At 45.3% G+C, this 21,653-nt stretch overlaps 1 long non-coding RNA gene across 1 annotated transcript; it reads right to left on the bottom strand.

Moving 5' to 3' along the window:
* Positions 1-10,912: 10,912 nt before the first annotated feature.
* On the bottom strand, positions 10,913-20,998 carry LOC116552405. The gene is made up of 3 exons (XR_004269369.1): positions 20,986-20,998; positions 19,806-19,809; positions 10,913-11,043 (listed from the first exon to the last, which is right to left on the bottom strand). It is a non-coding gene; the product is annotated as an uncharacterized LOC116552405 (long non-coding RNA).
* Between the last annotated feature and the right edge of the window lie 655 nt (positions 20,999-21,653).

Genomic DNA, 21,653 nt, shown 5'->3' with positions numbered 1-21,653 from the left:
CATGAGGTTGAATGAGAATAATCACAACCAAACTACAACAGGACGCAGGTTCGGGAACAGGTGGGACATGAGAATGGGGCTTAAAGGGGAAGAGGGCAGGAGGGGCAGCTCTTTCATTCTTCTCAGGGACATTTAATTGTCCGGCTGTGGACTGTGACGAACTCACCTTCCTCTGTCCTCCATCACTTTGTCCCTGCTTTTTCCTCTCCCCTTGTTTCATCTTTCCTCCTTTTCAAAGTCACAGAGAGATGAGGGGCCTGGGCAGGGCCAGGAAGGCCCATTCAGCTCCTAACACCCCTTACTCTCAACGCTGATGCCACAAAAGCCTGCAGCCTCCTGCTAGCTGTGGATGCGTGCCCTCTGCTGATCGGATCGGGAGTGCATTTATTTCACTGTTTCTACAAAGCAAATGACCACCTGGATTTTACCCAGTGCTCTGGGCTGCCTGTTTGGTCGGGCCCTTGGGGAAGACACCCCCCACCCTCCAACTCTGCCTGTGAACACCCCCCACTGGGTGTGGAGCCTCCATGCACACCATTGCTGTTCCACCCCTAGGATTTTGCAGACATCCCAGAGCCAGGGATTCCCTTCTCCTCGTTCTCTTGGACAAGCACTGAGCTTTCCCCACACAGCCTGGGCCCACCCCTCTTTCCAGCTTTCCTCTCGCCGTCTGCCTTCCCCCTGCACCCAGGCAGGTGCTGTGCCCCTCAGTTCTGCGTGAAGACCCTCCATGCTTCCTTCTTTGACTGTGGGCTATCACCTGTATCCCCTGGACTGGGCTTTTGCCTAAGAACTTTCTAAAAACCACATAAAATGGTGAATGGCACTTTCTCCAATAGCAGTTCTAAATTATCTGAGAATAGCAAACTGTGGCTAACTTCTTATGAACAATAATACTCTTCTCTATGGCTGAAAGGAAAGCACCCAGCACAGATGCGTGAAAGGCCCCAGACGCGTGGTCCTGAGCTGAGGGGGAAACACAAAAACACTGTGAGGAGCTCCCAGCTGACGGGCGGCTCAGTTCAAAAAGCATCGAACCTAACTGCTATCTGTTTTCCTGAGATCGGAAAGTTTTCTACAATACAGGTAGGTAAAAAGAATCAAATCATAAAACTGAATAGCTTTTTGGTTCTAGAATAAAATCAATATGTTGCAAGTAATTTCAGAAGCAACAGCAGCTTCCAAGAATAACTATTTATCACGATGGGCACTTACGCATGTTTAGGGATCTTGTGGAATAATTAATTGAGCGGTGTTGGGTCCATAGTTCATTCATTTTGCTGTTCTTCAGCCTCCATTCCACATGTGGCAAAGTGCTTACAGGTGCTAGCATGGGGAAAGATTCCCTCCGCAGCTCCAACATACATTTAAGGATGATCACATGTTACTAAATTGTGTTTACATTTAAAATGCCAATATTCGATCAGGATTGTCAACATAGATGGAGAGTAAGGAAAACCACCATTTATTAACCACTTGCCTGTGCTAGCTCGTTCTTGTGACCTGATGGATTGTGCAGGGTCGTAGTTAGGCTAGGAAGGTTGTCTTGGGGCCAGGTCCCTGAGTGTGAAACCTCTGCAGCCCCTAAGGGGCTCACCCATAATTTGACCTTGAAGAGAAATATTTTCAAGTCTCTCTGCCTCACTCTCCTCTTCTGTGAAACAAGGACAGAACCACCGTCACAGGTGGATGAAGAATTGGAGACATTGAATGTAAACGTGCACGGCACAATATCAAGTATACGGGAAATGGACAGTAAATGTTGGCTTTTCTATGCTTAATTCTCACAACAAACCCATGAGACAGACCCGTGAGTGCTTGAAACCCATCCTTCACTCCCCAGAGAGCAAAGCCTGGGCAAGTCTGCCCTGTTCCAAGTCGGGACCCAATTAAACCTTACTTTGCTGTTCTGTCCTCTGCTTGAACTGCCCCCTTTCCATACCTAACCACATGTCCCATTCTTAAGAGCAAACATCTCCTGAGGACCCACTACTTAGGTCCCTTGTGGCGTCAGCCCCAGGACCCTTGCACCAGGCAAAAACCTTCTGTGGTTGCAGCCAAATGGTGTTAAAAGCCACCGTGGTGTTTTCAGTTGTTTTCAAAGCCCCTCAGCAGAAAGCAGAGCTTTCCAAATGGGGACTGCTTGTCTCTGAGGAAAGAAAGCATATTGGAAAACACCAGCACCTGGACATGGGAGGTCACTTTCTGTTCCTTTGCAGTCTCGATGTAAACAAGAGAATTCTTCAGAAGACGATGGGGAAGGTTGTCCCCAGATCCTCTGAGATCTTATGAAATGTTGTATTTTTCACGTGACTCGGTTAGATTTACTGTGAGAACTGAAGGAGGAAGAATTCACACAGGAGCACATGACAATTGCAAGGAAGTGTTGGCCACGGGCAGCAGGTTCGTAGCTGGCCCTCCGGCTGCTCTCAGCATTCCACAGAATCCTGGGGAGCGGGGACACAGGAGGTGAGGTGGGATGTGGACCCTGTGGGCTGAGCGTCAGTGGCCGTGGTAGAACATTGGTTTAAAACAGCCTCATGTGGTATTTGTGTGTCTTATCTCCTCATCAGGCTACCCTCATGAGTGGCTGGATTCACCCAGGGTCAGCACTTTGAAAGTGGAGAGAAGAATCGCTTTTTATCAGATCCTTGCACTAATGAAGCAGAATAACACATAGAAAATCACCACACACAGTAGATCAGTAGACAAATAGAAGTGAGTTTGGGTAAATCACAAACCACACCTGAGGTATCTATGTTGCTTATTCTATAAACTTAGAATATTCAATGTGTCAATTTCCTGGCCAAGCAGAATATAAAACTGTGAGGTGTATGTGCCAAGTACTTGAATGTGACGTGGGGGCAAATTAGATTTTTTTTCTGCAAGTCCAGTAACTTCAAGAACCCCGAATGACATAGGTTCTCAACGCCAATACAGAGGACAGGCTGAATAAAATGAATTATTTTATCTGTTATTCTCTGGTCCTCCTGTTTAGAGGACTTAATTGGTGGTTTATACTGTATTGTTCTTGGAAAAGCCGAGTGGCTGATGATATCAGTTTCAACCGTGTGCTGCTTTTTTAAGCAGATATTTACTTACATTAATGAGCTACTGCCAAAACAGAGGCTCACATAAACCAGATGTTTTTATCACGAGCCTTTGGCATCTGGGGAAAAAACAGGACAGTACAACATGTTGGCCATTAAACAGTGGGAATTTCAAGGAAAATGATCTTTATGATGTTGTTTTGAATATTCCCATAAATTTCTTAGTTTGGGGAGCTACATTTGCTTAAAAGAAGTGGAAATGTTAGTTATTTTGGAAAATAATGGTAAGGATATTTGAATTTGTTTGGCCAAAGTCACTCTCATTCCAGATTTTTTATGTAATATTTTTTTTCTAATGCTATTAATCTAAAGCTTATGTTCTAACCTTTAGCCATCCTCTGAGGGAACCACAGGTGAAAAAAGGTGGAATTCCATCATAATGATTCCACTGCTCAAATTGTTTTTCCCACTTTCTTTTCTTTAAAATTTTATTTTTTTAGTGGGGTAGGGAGACTCTGGCTCTGTTGCCCAGGCTGGAGTGCAGTGGCTCACTGCACCCTCTGCCTCTTGAGTTCAAGCAATTGTCCTGTCTCAGCCTCTTGAGTGGCTGGGACTACAGGCGCATGCCACCACGCACAGCTACTTTTTGTACTTTTACTATAGATGGGGTTTTACCATGTTGGCCAGGCTGGTCTCAAACTCCTGACCTCAGGTGATCTGCCTGCCTCAGCCTCCCAAATTTGCTGGGATTACAGGCATGAGCCGCCATGCCAGGCCTGTTTTTTTCTCTTTCCTAATGACTCTCATCGGGTCTTTCCAATACCCTGGTCTAATTCTGAGATCAGTGCATGTGCTTGGAGTTTCTCCTCTGCTTTTGGCTCTCCTCCCCATCTTCACGCAGGTGGACCTCACCACGGGCTCTGCGTCTCTCTTTCCCAGCATTGCTCCATCTCTCTTTTGCTCAGCTTCCCTCTTTTCCTCCCCCAGGCTTGACCACCATTCCTTTGGTTTTCTCTCTTCTTCTAAGGCATAATTCATCTGTGTTTGTATCTGGTGCTATGATGCACCTGTTATTCCAGCCACCCTTCTTGTCCCTCCACATCTACTGAGTTTGTGAGATAAATAAAAAGTATTTATAAATACTTGAAGTATTTATACTTCAAGTCAGGATTTTCCTTAATTATATATTTCAGTTTAGCTAGAGAGGGTAGAGTGATACAGGCAGGCTCATGTATTATTGGTGTCACCGCAAATTGTTATAACTTTTTGAACAGGGATTTGGCAATATGCCTCAAGGGCCTTAAGTCATTAATCCTCTTTAACTCAGGAATTGAACTTCTGAAAAATCTATCCTATAAAACAAATCTCCAACTGGAGCATAAAATCACGCACAAAGATATTCATAATAGCATTATTCATAATTGCCCCAAATGGAAAAGAATCTAAACATCCCCTAATAGCAAAATATCCAATAAGAGTAAACTAACCTTTAAAATGGCAGTAAATAAACCAAAATACTATAATGAGAAAAACATTTGTGTCAAATTGAGTGACTGGTAAAATGGAACACTTGTGTAAGGGCTTCCCTGAGATTGAGGGACTGTCTGGAAATGGACAGAGATGGGAATCTGGACAAGTTTGAGGGATGTGGCTGAGAGTGGTGTGGAGGGTTGTGGTTACCATGTGCTGTGGAAGTAACCTGAGCCTGAGTGGTGTAGGGCAGCAGGCATCTTATTAGGCTCCCAAACCATGTGGGCCAGGAAATTATAGGGAGCACAGCAGGAGCACTGGAGTCTCATTCCGAAAGATGAATGGCTGCAGTGACATGAGACTGGGCCCTGGAACCATCTGGAAGCTTATTCACTCAGATGTGTGGTGCCTATGCTGGGATGGCCTGGTACCAGCTTCCACTCCTATGTCTAAGCAAGTGTGAGCACATGGCATCCCAAGTGACCTGGGCTGGGTCTCTGGAAGAGGCATTCCAAAAGCCAGTGCTCCTTGAGGCCACGTGGAGGCTGCGTGGCTGTGCCCGGCCTTAGGAGCCCCGGGTCGTCATCACCTCCACCCTCTGCGCTGCTTGATTGCCTTAAGAGGAGGGGACACTGACCCAGTCCCTTGAAGGGAGGAGTGTTAAAGAAGTTGTGACTTGTTTTTTCTGAGATAGGGTCTCGCTCTGTCACCAGGCTGGAGTGCAGTGGCGTAATCTCAGCTCACTGCAACCTCTGCCCCTGGGGTTCAAGCCATTCTCCTGCCTCAGCCTCCCAAGTAGCTGGGACTACAGCTGCACCACCATGCCCAGCTAATTTTTGTATTTTTAGTAGAGACGGGATTTCACCATGTTGACCAGGGTGGTTTCAATCCCCTGACCTCGTGATCCACCCGCCTTGGCCTCTCAACGTGCTGGGATTACAGGTGTGAGCCACCACACCTGGCCAGAGGTTGTAACTATTTTATTAGAAGTGCCACACTGGGAAAGGGGTAATGTTCAATTTGGCTTTTACCTACAAAGACCTAAACACCAAGGCCCAGGTGGGTGGAGGAGACATCACCAATGAAAGTGTCCATGGAGCAGGAAACTTTAGAAATTCATCATGGAGCTGAAGTCTCTTTTCCTCTGCCCAGTGCTCATGTGCTCAGTAAGAGGAGAACTCACAATACAAAGGGGCTTTAATGTCAAACGCTTGATGCAGTGCGCACTCAGATCTTCATTCCTTTCCTCCACAGCCTCGTCAGCTTCTGTTAATTTTTGACTGGTGAAAAGGGAACACTTATACCCTCTTGGTGGGAGTGTAAATTAGTTCAGCCATCATGGAAAGTAGTGTGGTGATTTCTCAAGGAACTTAAAGAAAATTTACCATTTGACCCAGCAATCTCATTGCTGGCTGTATACCCAAAGAAATATAAATTGTTCTACCACAGAGACACATGCAAACACATGTTCATTGCAGCACTATTTACAGTAGCAATGATATGGAATCAACCTGAATGCCTGGCAACAGTAGACTGAATAAAGAAGATATGTTACACATGTACCATGGAATACTACACAGGTGTAAAACAGAATGAGATCGTGTCCTTTTTGCAGCAACAAGCATGGGGCCGGAGACCATAATCCTAAACAGATGCAGGAACAGAAAACCAAATACCATGTGTTCTCACTTATAAATGGGAGATAAACACTGAGTCTGTTAAAATGCATGATCTGAATGAAGAGAGCCCCAAAGAGGCATTATATGAATAGCAAGGCTGTTTATTCACCTGGGTGTGAGTGGGCTGAGTCAGAAAAGAGTCAGTGCAGGGCGGAGGGACAGGAGTTGGTTTTATAGGTTTGTGGTAGGCAGTGAAAAGTTACAGAAGTTACAGTTTTAGGGTGTTTTTTCGCAAGCTGGGAGGTGGTCATAGGGTCTGGAGTCACGAGGTTGACAAGGTCAGTTACAAAGTCCAATGGCCTTGTCAACTGAGGCCAGAATAAGAAACAATAAAAGAATGTCGCAGGTTAGTTAGGCACTGCAGGGGTTGATCGTTTCTTCCAGGAACCCATCTGGGGTGTAGGTGCAGGTCACCGAGGCCACCATGCCGTTTATGGCATGGTCAGTCGGCCTAAAAGACCTTACAGAGTCCGCATGGACACAAAGAAGGGAACAACAGACATGAGGGCCTCCTTGAGCATGGAGGGTGGGAGGAGGGAGAGGATCAAAAAACTACCTTTGGGTACTATGCTTAGTACCTGGGTGATGGAATACTATGTACACCAGACCCTTATGATACACAATTCACCTGTATAAGAAACCAGTACATGTACCCTGGGACCTAAATAAAGGTTACAAAATAGAAATGAATAAACAATGAAAAGAAACATTTTAATTTTGGAAAAAACAAGACCTTGATTCCAGGACAGCTATTGGGTAAAACAGTCCATCTCGGATAGTCTGAAAATATTTCCATTTAAAGTTGGGTAAATTTGCATCAGATTCTTGGTATCTGTGATTTATTCATAGAAGTCATTTTCTCTTTTCTCACTATTTCAAGATTTATAACCAGAAATTAAAATCCATGCCACAGTTCCTGAGATAAATTGTTTTACTAGTGAATGCTCATGTTATACAATCCCAGAAAGGGTCTCGGAAATGGACCTGAATATATTATAGACATAGTTTGTTCGTTTCTATTTGAGGATTCCAGGAAAAAAAGATAATATGAAGGATCAGTCAATACATGAAATTTTGAAAGAAATATTTTTTTTGTTTCGCCTTTTTGAATTTGCAAGCAAACTGTAAATATTTTAGAAATGAAATTCATGCTTATTCAGTAATTATTCAGAATGTTTATTTCCAAATCTCTTGATTCCATGTTCTCCCATAATATTATAAGTGCCCAATTGGTTCACCTTGCCCACTGCCTAGACAGAGGGGATTTATCAGAGAGGGGGCCATAATCCTAAGCAGATGAAGGAACAGAAAACCAAAGAGACAGAGTAATTCACACAGAGCCAACTGTTTGGGAGACTGGAGTTTTATAATTACTCATATCAGCCTCCTCAAAGCTCCTAGCTTAGGGGATTTTCAAAGGAAGTTTGAAAGATGGGGTGGGGGTGGCCAGGTAACAGGTACTTGCTGCTGATTGGTTGGGGGCAGAGATGAAATCATGTGGAGTGGAAGCTGTCCTCCTGCAGGCTGAATTGCTTCTGAATGAGGCCACAGGAGTGGGGTTGGTGGGTCCAGGTGGAGCTATGAGTGTCAGACATGCAAAAAGGTATCTTGGGTTCTGAAAAGATATCTCAGGCCAATCTTAGGTTTTGGGATACTGATGTTATTTGCAGGAGCAGTTAGGGAAGTTGCATGTGGCTGACAATTGTTTCTGTCTGCACCTTAGCAGGTTTCTCTGCTCCTTCTAGCCTGGGAACCTCTCATTAGCTCTGCAAAGACAGTTGAGCTTGGTAAGGAGGGCTATTATCATTTAAACTATGAACTAAATGTCTCCCAAAACTAGCCCAGGAATAATCAAAGGCAGTTTGCCGATCAAGGAGGCTAAAGCCAAGAGTGGCGTTGAGTAGATCAGATCTCCTCCATTGTCACAACGTTCTTGCTGATTAGAGGATTTCTGATCTACTCACAAGATTCTCTTTTTGAGTCTTCACAATCGCTCGTATCTTATCCTTCCTTAGATTGTAGTTTTTGTCCACTTATCTAACTCATTATATGCTAGCTGAAATGCACTTAAATGATATTCTATACACTTCTTATAGGGCTCAAGTAAATGTTTGTTTAACTGAATTAAACTCCCCTTTTCCTGCCTTCTTTTCCGTTAAGCACAATGATTAGCAACTAAAGTTTTCAATCATGAAGGCATCTTTTATTTCACCATACACTTGCAACATTAGTTATGTTAGTCCACTTCTTGCATTAAGTTAATCTATATTCATAATTATTCATAACTTTATCTTTGACTTATGTTTTAGAAAAGATTCTGAATGACATGTTTAATTTTTTATCATGGGTGGACTGGATCATTTCCCATGGGAGCCTTCGTTGTGTTTCTTGAGAGCAATGCTATAAATATTTTTGTCTAGTTCATTTGTTTAATATAATTTCTGATTACTGGGCACCAACTTGTCCTTCTTCCAATCATGGGAAAGTTGAGTAAGAATTGGAGTAGCCGTTGTCATAGGTGTTAGAACAAGAGCAACTCCATTTTGAGTGAGGGCTGGGAAAATGAAACTGAGACCTGCGGGGCTGCATTCTCAGGAGCCAGGCATTCCTGGCCTCTAGATGCTAAATAATGTTTACTAAACAGACCCAAACTTGGGAGTTTAACATGATTCTGTGATATCGGGACATCTGGATAACAAAGGCATTCCTAATTTTGCTTTAAAGATAATACTATTGAATCTTGTAAAATATAGTAATTAAGAAAATTAATTATCACAAACCGTTATAGCAAAGCACATGTCCCCATATATACAAAAGCATTGTACCTAGGTGGATGCGTCCCCCCGTTACTTAGAGGAACATCCAACTCTCTCTGTGGAGTAGGTGTACTTTCACCACTTTATTTTCCTAATAACCTTGCTTTTACTTTGCACTGTGGACTCGCCCTGAGTTCTTTCTTGCCTGAGATCCAAGAACTCTCTCTTGGGGTCTGGATCAGGACACCTTTCCTGTAACAGTCACTGAGGACCTGTGGATGATGTGGACAAATCCTGTTACATTCCCTGTGGCCACTTTCTCACCTGTAAAGTGGGATTTATAATACCTGTCTTACCTACATCATGAAGTTGTTTTGGGAAAAAAGTGAAAAAGTAACTATGTACTTTGACATGCCCTAGCACATTCTGGAATAATTATGATTATACACTTCCTCTAAGGAGAGAAGTGGCAAACATGCAAGCCCTGTGCTGTGGCTGTGGCTGACCCCATTCCTCACAGTGCCCTTCTCCTGGACCTTTATCTAGCCTCAGAAGCTTTCTGAACACAGTGCTGAGTGATTAAATCTGGAATAGGAGTGGTAAATTTGCTTCAGAGAGCATGCTTTTAGGTGACCCAAGAGATAGCCAATGTGATTCAGCGGACATACTCTATACAGAGGGCTCACTGGCTTCTTCTGTGCCCTTGTCCACACATGTCTACAAGCACATTTCTGTTCACTCACACAGAGGCTGGTCTCTCAACCTCACTGTCAACTTTTTACAAAGAGCTCCCCCTTCTTGCCCTTTCTCCCTTCTCTAAGACCCAATCTTCTCTCTCAGGCTCATTGATGGAGTCCAGAGTGCATGCACAGCCTGGAGTCAGAGGGAGCACGCACAGGTGGCTTCTGTACAAGGTTCAAACTCCAACTCATGCTCCAAGCTGAATCTCCAGAGGACATAGATTATAAATAAGTCTCCGTAAGAATGACTTACTTGATTACATTTCTCTAAACTGTCATTTTGCTTTTTAAATTAAAATTCTTTTTTTTTTAACCTGAAAATGCATTATTACGTTGTGGTTAGGTTGTACATCTTGAAACCCTTTATTCTGCCCCAACCACTACTTGGAAACTTATAATTAAGTAACCTGGCATGCTTTCATGAGAGGTGGAAATTTTCTAAGAACACAACGTGTTGGTAGATGAATCCTGAGAGAGATTTCCTAGTTCAAAAAAAAATAATAACTCTATAGGCTATCTCTGACAGAAAGAGGCAGAAATTTCAAAACAAAAAAAGTTTTTTAAGGAGATTAACACATAAGTAACATTCTTGAGAGAAAATACTAACACATTGCACCAAGTCATTTGCCATTTGCCCAGTGAAATGAGTCTTTCGCTATGTCTTTCCAGGTGTCTGCCATAGACTGCTGGGCTTTGGAAACAAATAAGAGAATCTCTGCAAAATTTCTGTAAGCAATTAAGAAGAGACTTCTAATTCTGTTAATGGGATCAGTCTTCCTACCAAGAACAATTAGAAAAGCTAAACACAATGTAAAGAAAAAAAGAGCTTATCTATCTGTTTAAAACTTTGGAGAACTTCCAAGAAAGCAAGAACTCAAAGGCCAAGTGATATGACTTGGTGCTGTGTTCCCAACCAAATCTCACCTTGCATTGTAGTTCCCACAATCCCTTTGTGTCATGACAGGGACCTAATGGGAGGTAATTTATTCATGGGAGTGGTTACCCTCATGCTGTTCTCATGATAGTGAGTGGATTCTCATGAGCTCTGGTGGTTTTATCAGGGGCTTTCCCCCTTTTGCTGCTGCCGTGTGAAGAAGGATGCATTTGTTTCCCCTTCCACCATGGTTGTAAGTTTCCTGAGATCTCCTCAACTCTGCAGAACTGAAGTCAATTAAACTTCTTTCCTTTATAACTTGCCGAGTCTCTGATATTTCTTCATAGCAGCATGAGAACATACTAATACAACAAATTGGTACCGAGGTCTTGGAGAGCTGCTGTAAAGATACGCAAAAATGTGGAAGTGACTTTGGAACTGGGTAACAGGCAGAGGTTAGAACAATTTGGAGGGCTTGGAAGAAAAGTTTGAAGCTTCCTAGAAATTTGTTGAATGGCTTTGATTAAAACGCTGATAGTGATATCAGCAATGAAGCCCAGGCTTAGGTGGTCTGAGATGGAGATGAAGAACTTGTTGGGAACTGGAACAAAGGTGACTGTTGCTATATTTTAGCAAAGAGACTGGCAGCACTTTGCCCCTGCCCTAGAGATCTGTGAAACTTTGAACTTGAGACAGATGATTTAGGGTACATGGCAGAAGACATTTCTAAGCAGTAAAGCATTCAAGAGGAAGTGCAGCATAAAAGTTTGGAAAATTTGCAGCCTGATTATGTGATAGAAAAACCAGTTTTCTGAAGAGAAATTCAAGCCAGCTTCAGAAATTTGCCTGGAGACCTACGAGGAAAAAATGGTTTTGAAGGCTGGACTTAACGGCCCCTCTGCTGTGTGCAGTCTAGGGATTGGTGCCCTGAATCCCAGCAGCTCCAGTCATGGCTAAAAGAGACCAAGGTACAGCTAAGGCCATGGTTTCAGAGGGTGCAAACCCCAAGCCTTGGCAGCTTCTATGTGTTGTTGCGCCTGCAGGTGCACAGAAGTCAGGAGTTGAGGTTTGGGAACCTCTGCCTAGATTTCAGAGAATCTATAGAAATGCCTGAATGCCTAGGCAAAAGTTTGCTGTGGGGTGGAGCCCTCATGGAAAACCTCTGCTAGAGCAGTGCAGAAGGGAGATGTGGGGTTGGAACTGCCACTCAGAGTCCCCACTGAGGCACTGCTAGTCAGGCTGTGAGAAGAAGGCCACTGTCCTTCAGACCCCAGAATGGTAGATCCACTGACAGCTTGCACCGTGCACCTGGAAAAGCCACAGGCACTTAACACCAGCCTGTGAAGGCAGCCAGGAGAAGGGGTGTACCCTGAAAAGCCACAGGGCTGCAGCTTCTCAAGGTTGTGGGAGTCCACCTCTTGCATCAGCATACCCTGAAAGTGACATCAATCAAAGAAGTTCATTTTGGAGCTTTAAGATTTGACTGCCTCACTGAATTTCGGACTTGCATGGGTCCCGTAGCCGCTTTGTTTTGGCCAAGTTCTCCCATTTTGAATGGGTGTATTTGCCTAATTCCTACAGCCCAGTTGCATCTAGAAAGTAACTAACTTGTTTTTGATTTTAGAGGCTCATAGGTGGAAGGGACTTGCCTTGTCTCAGGTGAGACTTTAGACTTGGACTTTTGGGTTAATGTTGGAATGAATTAAGACTTTGGGGGACTGCTGAAAGGGAATGATTGTGTTTCAAAATGTGAGGACATGAGATTTGGGAGGGTCCATGGTGGAATGATATAGTTTGGCTCTGTGTCCCCACCCAAATCTCACCTTGAATTGTAGTTCCTATAATCTCTACATGTCATGGGAAGGACCCAGTGGGGGTAATTTAATCATGGGGACAGTTACCCTCATGCTGTTCTCATGATAGTGGGTGTGATCTCATGAGATCTGATGGTTTTAACAGGGCTTTTCTCCTATCCTGTAGGATGTCTGTCTGTTTACTTTTTTGATAGTTTCTTTTGTTGTGCAGAAGCTGTTAAGTTTAATTAGATCTCATTTGTCAATTTTTGCTTTTGTTGCGATTGCTTTTGGTGCCTTCATCATGAAACATTTGCCAGTTCCTATATCCAGAATGGTATTGCCTAGGTTGTCTTTCAGGGCTTTTATGGTTTTAGGTTTTACATTTAAGTCTTTAATCCATCTTGAGTTAATTTTTGTATATAGTATAAGGAAGGGTTCTAGCTTCAATCTTCTGCATATGACTAACCAGTTATTCCAGCATCACTTATTGAATAGGGAGTACTTTCTCCATTGCTTGTTTATGTCAACTTGGTTGCAGATCAGATGGTTGTAGGTGTGTGACCTTACTTCCGAGCTCTCTACTCTGTTCCATTGCTCTATGTTTCGTTCTTTCTTTCTTTCTTTTTTTTTTTCTGAGCTCTCTACTCTGTCCATTGGTCTATGCTGTTTTGGTTACTGAAAAACGGCTGAGAATTTTCTAAAATCAATGCAAGACATCAATTCCCAGACACAAGAAGCTTCTTAGTAATTATCGCTTTGTGGTATTTATTGAGCTGTATACCTCTCAACTCTGATTTTCCTACATGTAGGTCATGCCATAATAAATTATTAAAAATAAACCACTGCAAAACACTGGAAAATGAAAAAACTAATGGTGAGTAATACAAACAAAGCGATTCAAAGTGGTATGCATGATACAGTGGCATAGAAGCTCTAGGGCAGATCTGAGATATAATGGCTATCTGTCAAATGCATTTTTTTTTTTTTGAGACAGAGTCTTGCTCTGTAACCGAGGCAGGAGTGCAGTGGTGCTATCATGGCTCCCTGCAGCTTCAAATACCTGAGCTTAAGCAATCCTCTGCCTCAGCCTCCAGAGTAGCTGGGACTACAGACAGGCATGTGCCACCATACCTGGCTAATTTCTTTTTTTTTAAATTTTGTAGAGATGGGGGTCTTGCAGTGTTGAGCAGGCTTGTTTTGAACTCCTGGCCTCAAGTGATCTCCCAGCTTTGGCCTCCCAAAGTGCTGGGATTACAGGCATGAGCCACAGTACCTGGCCTAAAATGCAATTCTTTGTCAAGTAGTAGAAAGATTAATGACCTTCGAGTCAGCTAGATTGGATTTTAAATCCCAAATAGGTATCTCACTAGCTCTGTGACCTTGGGCAAGTAACTTAACTCATTTTCTTATCTTAAAGAAAGGATAATACTTCACAACCAATATGCTGAACTGCCTTGTTCCTCTCTGGATCTCACTTCGTTGGCAAGGCCCCAGTCCTCTGGCCACGCTGCCCCTTCCCCTGTGCAGTGAAAGGCTGGACAGAATACCATTGCGCTGACACTGCTCCTGTTAAATTTATGACCACTGACCTCAAATGGGCCCTGAGAGATGTCTGGCCGTCATGCAACACATACAGATCACCGTCTCACACTTCCTCTCTCTTGAAACTGCGTCAACTCTTCCTTCAATCTTATATCAGCTGATTTCTTTGCTTCTTTAGTTTCATGGAGGAAATTGGAGTGATCAGAAAAGAATTGCTGCAAGCTCCCTCCCCTTCATCCACCCACCTCCCCCAGCTGTGCCGACTCCTCCGTTTCCTCTCCTGTTACTAAGGATAAATCCCACCCCTTCTCAAGGACATCACTTGGGTAATTTTCACCTCTCTCCTTCGAGATCAATTTCTCCCTCCCTATTGGGTCATTTCCATCAGCAGATGAACATGTCATTATTTCTTTCTGTGTTACAAAATGATCTTCCTTTCTTTCCACTTTTTTCTGCAGCAGCTGCCCTCGTTTTGCTCTGAAGTAACTCAGATCACTTTGTTCCTTTGTTCCTACTGCTCCTGGGATCTCTGGTCAAGGTCACAGATGGTAGACCCCAGGTTATATCCAGGAGTTAATTCTGAGTGTTCCTCTTACCCCCAGCAGCACTGCCCATGGGAGGTCCTCCTTTTCTGTGAAACACCCTCTTTACTCGGCTTCCGCAATGCACGAAGGCTTTTCTCCCACCTCCCTGGATTCCCCTTCGGTTTCCTTTGTAGGGTTCCTTCTCTGTTTTCTTTAAACCTGATATGCCTCAGGTTCTATCCTTGACATCATTCTTTCTCTATCCATGCTCGAAGTCTCTTGGTTTTAAATATCCTAAGTTTGCTGTTGCTTCTCAATTTACATATTTAGCCATGATCAACATCCTGAACTCTGGACTACTGTATCTAATTCCTACACAGCGTTTTCACTTGCAAGCCTAACGGGCATCTGAAATTTGCTATGTTCGGAATATAAGTCCTGATCATCCTCTTGCAACCTGTGCTCCTTGCTCTTGTTATCACAGTAAATAGCAGCTCTGTCCTTCCAGCCGTCCAGGGTCAAGACTGTGGAGTGACTGCTCAGTGCTGACTCTCACCCCCCCATCCCAGTCCTCAGTATACCCTGAGAGCTGTACCCCTAACCAGTATCCCGAATCCAGCGACTACTCCCCAGGCCCACCTCTACAGCCCTAAGCTAAGCAAGCATTTCTGTCACTTAGGCGTGTGCAGCGCCTGCCCCTTGCTCCCCACCCATTTTCAGCCCAGCAGCCAGAAGAGTGTTAAAACATAAACCAGGTCATGCCCTTTCTTGCCTGTTGAGCCTCTGCATTTCCTGTCTCACTAGGAACGAATGCAGAAGTTCTAACATTGAACCACGATGCTCCACAGTCCCCATGCCCTCCCTCACTTCATCCTCTGTGACCTTTCCCTGCCTGACTCTGCTTCAGCTACTCCAACCCTGAGTCTCCCTGCTGGTCGTCTACCCTGCCGGTCGTCTCTACCCTGCCGGTCGTCTACCCTGCTGGCTCTATGCGTGCCTTGGGACCTGGACTCCACTCTCCCTCTGCCCAGGACACAGCAGCATGGCCACCTCCACCTGCTTCTCCTTCCATCTCCACTGAGCCTCCCCTCCCAGTGACACCTCCCTGTCTACTGGTTCTCTTTCCCTGCTTGGCTTTTCTCCTGCCCATCTTCACCATGTAAATACACGTTGGACAATTAAATGTATGTTGTTCATCATCTCCCCTCTCCTGCTAGAGCAAGAAATCTGTCAGGGTGGGCGTCTCCCCTGGTTGGCTGCAGGCTGGAATTCCAGGGAGAGTGCAGCACACAGCAGCTGCTTGGGGACTGTGTGTTGACAGATGAAGGGTGGCTGCAATAGAAGGCACCCATGAGTTCCCTCCTCCCTGCTCTCCATTCCTCCTCACAGCCCACCCACGGGAGCTGACTATGGTGAGCCACAGTGACTGATGGTCCTGGCTCAGCACTTCCCCAATCCCGACCCCAGCAGGAAGTGTGGCGAGCACCGGTGTCTACCCTGTGTCGTGGCAGCAGTGGCTCTGTGGGGAGGTCGGGGGATCAGTGTCAGCACTCAGTGGCCGAGCTGGGATACTAATGGCCAAATTGGCAAACTGAGAAATGAAGCATGTGCCCCTCGGGGGCTCCTGACTGCTGGCACCTTGCTCTTCACCCAAGGTGGTGACCCAGGCTGTGACGTCCAGACCCGGCTGTGACATCGAGGGTTTACCTCCAGCAACATCAGAGTGGCTGGGGCCATGGAACCTACCTGATGTGACCCTTGGGCATGGGTCTGTGCCCTCTGCAGGAGAAAATCCCTCCTCCACTCTGTGCCCAGGACTGCTGCCGACCCCTTGACCCCTTCACACAGCGGGCCTTTGTTTGTTCACATTGGAAGCAAAGCCTGCTTTGGTCTACGTGGACATTTCCTAGTTAAAAGTTTAATAGAGCCTCAACGTCCCACAATTAAACATAGTCTATCCTCTTCATTTCACCTGCAGGAAATTGAGGCCCAGAGAGGTGACAAGGTGCCCAAGGCAAGGAGGACCCATAGAGCTTGGCTTCAATGCCCAAGCAACTATCTTTGCTGTGTCCTTAGGGTGCTGCTCCTGGCTGTCTCCCTGATCTTTCTAGAAAGCAGGTGCATGCAGTGTGGGTGGTGTGAGGTGCAGCTCTTGAGAAGCTGATGGCAACTTCAGCACCACTGAACCTGCCACAGGAGCCACCTCCCTACCCCGCCTGAACTGGCAGGCGTTTAAGGCTCAGTGTACTGAGACCACACCATCACCAGCACCTGGGGCCAGCAACCAGCGTGCAGCCCAGTGAGTCAAAGCTCCAGCTGTGGTCCTGGGCCCCCACCTGCAGCTCTGGGGCAGACTGGATCCACTTCCCTCCATCAGTGCCGGCTTCTGTGGCAGCCTTGCCTGCCTTAGAGAGGCTTGGCCAGTGGCACATGCTCCACGTGTGGGGCAAGGAGAAGGGTTTCCAGCTGACATGGCAGCTCTTTTACTAACTGGACATTGTGGCTGTTGGAAACAATGCTGATGGGAAGTGCCCAAAGCTGGCCATGTTTAAGGGATTCAGGTGTAGAAGGCATTGTGTGAACACTGCAGGATCAAACAGTTGGCTGCAAGCCTCAGCTCTGCCCTTTACCTCCTCGTCGTGCACCTGAGGGGCTCACTCCACCTTGCTGAGGGGCTCACTCCACCTTGCTGAGGGGCTCCCTCCGCCTTGCCGAGGGGCTCCCTCCGCCTTGCTGAGCTGCAGTTTCCTCATTTGCAACAGGTGATGACAGATGCACCTCCGGGCTGTCGTGAGGTTTCACCAGCCTGACCAAAGTGGGTGCTCAGGCCTTTGTGACATTACCCTGCAGTCACAAACACTTAATCACTGGAAGCTGATTTTTGTATCTATTATTGCACATTGGCAAACACTCTCCCTTTGACCAAATTTTAGGCAAGTGCCTCTGAGCCTTCTTTTCCATCAGCCGTGTTCTCAGGCTGCCTTGCCAGTCTTAACAAAGAACCTGCTAAGCCAGCCTTTCAGTGATACCTGATCCCCGCCCACCCACACCCCCTCACATTCTGCAAGGATCCAGGTGAGCTGGCTTAGCAGTTACTCCCTACCCTGACGTCTCTTCTTACTAATTTCCATCCACCAACTGACCCCTACCACTGCTCCTTGGCCACAGAGCCCCACCTGCTTTTGTATTTGGAGTGGAGCTTCCTCTATACGAAAGTCTCCCTTCCCCGGTTGCATCAGCACTGAACAGAATCTGTCCTTAGCCCGGAGGCCTGTGTCCAGCTCTGTTTCTCCTTGACAAATGCCTGGTTTTGCTTTCTCTTCAGTTGTTCTTCCAGGAATTCTGTGCACACTGGAAACACCGTAGGAGCACAAATTGGGGGAAAAGAGAGAGTTGGGCAGCCTTCCCGATTCTCAAGGGAGCAAACCGGGCTTGTCCTGGATGGCTGTTCATATTGCATGGTCATCTGAATACTGTACACAGTTTGGGCTTTGCACAGGGCAGCCTCAGGGGCAGCCTTCTGTCTGAGCCTGGAGTCTCCTTCTTCAGGATGATGGGAGGCAGGGATGGTGGGAGGCTTTTGTATTTGGAGCTGACGTTGCCTGGATTAAGGCAATTAAACATTAAACCGGAAGCCAGGAGCCAAGGTCTCTTCCCCAGCGCCTTTAGCGACCCGACAGCCCCTGGATTACGCAGTTCTGGCCTCCAGAACTGCGAGAAGGTACGTTTCTGCAATGTTATCCTCTCAGTTTGTGGAACTTTGTTCTAGCAGCAGCAGGGAACTACCACATTTAGCTTGGAACAGCAAAGGAAAGGCAGGAAAGGAGGAAGGCGTGGGGGTTCTGGGAAGTCAAATGCACAGGGGATTATGGCAGGGCTGTGTTCAAGGCTGAATGGAGAGGGCTGCGGGAGAGAGAGACGCTGTGGGGGGAAGAGAGAGACGTATGGAGGTGATTACAGAGGCAGCGGTGCCCTGAGACGTGGGGTGAAAATTGCAGAATCTCCATTAAATGCCGTATACCATCGGTAAAGGACATCCCTGGCCTTTGAAAATTCAGGCTTGATGATGAAAGACACGCGGCTTTCCAGAAGCCCTCTTGAGAAGAAGAGGAAGGCATCCATGCCAAGGTTAACAGAACGCATGGAGCTGCTCAGCAGACGGAAACAGCGTCTGTCAGTTCCGACGCCCCAGTGACGTCCCTTGAGGATGTGCTGTTTAATCCACCGCCACAGCTCCTTCCATTCACAGACTCCCAGGGCACTCAGAGGCTCCGTGCTTATGGATTCCTGAAAGGAGCTGAGTCTGTGGAACCCATTCTCTAGATGACTAAGGGGCTTTGGATTAGTTTCCTAGGACTGATATAACAAAATGCCACAAACTTTATGGTTTAAAACCACAGAAATGGTATTCTCTCACAGTTCTGGAGGTTGGAAGTCCAAATCAAGGTGTGGGCAGGGCCGTACTATCTCTGAAGGCTCCAGGGGAGGGCTTCTTGCCTCTTCCTGTTTTGGGGGGTCGCTGGTGGTTCACGCCATTTCTTGGCTTGTAGACACATCACTCCAATCTCTCTGTCTCTGTCCACATGTGGTATTCTTCTCTGTGTCTCTGTGTCTCTATGTCTGTTTTCTCTTTTTATTAGGACCAGTCACTGGGTTAGGACCCAGTCTAATGCCACATAACCCTATCTCAACTAAATACATCTGCAAAGACCCTATTTTAAAACAAGATTCTATCCTGAGATTCTTGGTGGACAAGAATTTCAGCCTAGAAGAGACCCCATAAGTATTTAACTTCTCAAGTTCATGTTCTGATTCTTGACGCCCCTCTGCTCTGCTCACCTTGCTGGTCTTGTCTATTTTGTAATTAAGCCTTCCTTAAGCGTCTGAGCCAGTAGAGGCCTTGTAAAAGGGGCTTCTCCTGTGCTGTTCCAACCCATGCCCACCTTTCCTACCACGGACAAAGGTCGAACTAAAAATTGCATTTCACTTGTTAAAAGAAAAAAGACTTCATTAAGGCATTAATGGTTTTGGTAGTAAGAGTCATTTGAAAATGGTAAAATGTGAGTATATACCTAGAAGTGGGAAAAAAGAGAGAATGGTAAAACAACTAAAGAAATGGCAAAGCTATGTCTGTATGCACACAAACCGTTTTGAGAAAATAAAATTATTCATGGGCAATCAGTTACTTGGAAATACGGGTTTTTTTTTCTTTTTTGGTCTAATTGGGTCTAATCACATTAGAAACCCAGTGACAATGTTTTCTATACATTATCTGTCTTTTATAAAGTCATGAAACCTCCTCTGTCACAGGAGTAGAGAAAAAAAGTCATGAAACCTGAATATTTTAGGAACTTGAATGTTTTTTCTTAGCAACCTCACTGAACAGAAAATCTCTCTCCCCTGCTCAGTGTGAAAAATGTGCTGGCTCTGCTCTGCTCCGCCTGGAAGGGAGTTTCTCTTTGGCCATTTGTCTTACAGGTTTCTCCCTGAGAGCATGCACAGAGACTGGCGTGTCCCTTCTTGTTTTTTTAAGCACCATTTTATTTGCCTCTAACATCCATTGCTATTGTATGGGATCTACTAGGCGCCGGCCACTTAAGCCTTTAAGTGTGGGTGGAACATCTTCTCTGACAGAAGGAAAAACTACCACATCAACTCCGCAGATGTTGGGTTTTGCTATTCTATTCATCCTGTTGTGTTTTCGTGTTTTAGTCATTGTTTTGTGTGTGTTTCTCCTACAGATATGTTCTCATGTTCATACTGTAAAACCAAATCTTTTCTTGGCAGCTTCAGAGCTTGGTGGTCCAGCATTCAGTGTCACCCAGCGTCGCCTGCCAGGGGCTGTGTGACAATGGTGGTTCCTGCATCCCAGCAGGCTTTGTCCTTGCCTTTCTTTTCTTTACTGATTCAAAAACACAGAGCTATTCAAGCATTTTACAGTGAGATTAGGAACATATAGCTTACTTTTCAAGAATGTTCTCTTTTCTAAGGAATGTAAGATTAAGGTGCATACATCTGCAGTCTGTAAAAGGCCTTGAGGATACATCTTTTCAATAAAAAGATTGTCTTTTTATTTGCTTTGATTAAAAACAGCACCACTCCCTGCTGCCAAATAACTCACCTGGGTCTCATCTCACTCATCACTATCAATAAGCAGAACCGGCATGCATCACAATGAGCTTCATTCAAAACATCAAGGCAGAGCCTCAAAAAGGCTCCCTGTGGGGTGCGAGTGAGTTGCACGTTCAAGATCACAGACAGCCAGTTTCTCAACATCTTTATTCTCAGCCATCTGGTCAGACTGCCTCCTGGGAGGAGAGGGCCCTCCTGCTCTGTATCCCTTGAGCTTACAGCCATGCGTCCAGGCTTGTCCATGGTGGGTCTGGATCATGAGGTGCACAGTTGCTGTTGACATGCATCCCTGCCATTTCATGTGGTCAGAGAGGAAGTACATGCCACTTTACAAGAACCTCTGTGATGGGCATGGTCAGGTGCATTGTGTTTCAAAGTTCTCGGTGAAATATTAAGGGGTGTGGGAGTTAAAAAATTTTAACAAAGAAGACAGAAGCAATCTACCAGTTCCAGAATGCTGTTGTTAATGGTGGTGGTGATGATAATGTTGGTGTTGATGGTGATGACACTATTGGCAGTGATGGTGGAGAGGATGATAATGATGGTGGTGGTGATGGTAATTATGGTAGTGAAGACAGTGATGGTGATAATGGTGATGATGATGGTAATAATGATGCTGATGATGAAGAGAATGGAGGTGCTGGTCATAGACGATGGTGATGGTGATGGTTCTAACTATTATTTATGGAGTTTATTCTGTTTGAGATGCCTCCCCCTAATTTAATGTAATGTAAGCCTCAAGTCCTGGGATGCACTTACTATTATTAGCATGATTTGAAGACCTGGAAACTCTCCTGGGTGGAGCCTCACTCTTCTTGCTTGGGACAGTTCTTTTGGTAAAGCCATTATATGGCTTCTTGGAAAGGCCCTGCCATTGTTCCTTTCCTTGCATGTGTAGTGGTGAACTCAGGACTCCATCCGAATCATATGATCCCAGGAAGTACAGAGGTTGAGACTGAAGACAAAAGTATTTAGGGATGGGTGAGAGTAGATATTAATAAAAAACGGCTTAATATCCCAACCTTTGACAGAAGCATGACAGTACCTTATGCAACCAAAGTAAATGGGCATTTTCAGAATTACTGGTGAA

This window comes from Sapajus apella, unplaced genomic scaffold (assembly GCF_009761245.1).
Source record: "Sapajus apella isolate SASKATOON/1434 unplaced genomic scaffold, GSC_monkey_1.0 scaffold11, whole genome shotgun sequence".
Classification (NCBI taxonomy): domain Eukaryota; kingdom Metazoa; phylum Chordata; class Mammalia; order Primates; family Cebidae; genus Sapajus; species Sapajus apella.
The sequence above is the reverse complement of the archived record's forward strand: the minus strand, read 5'-3'. Positions and strand labels throughout refer to the sequence as shown.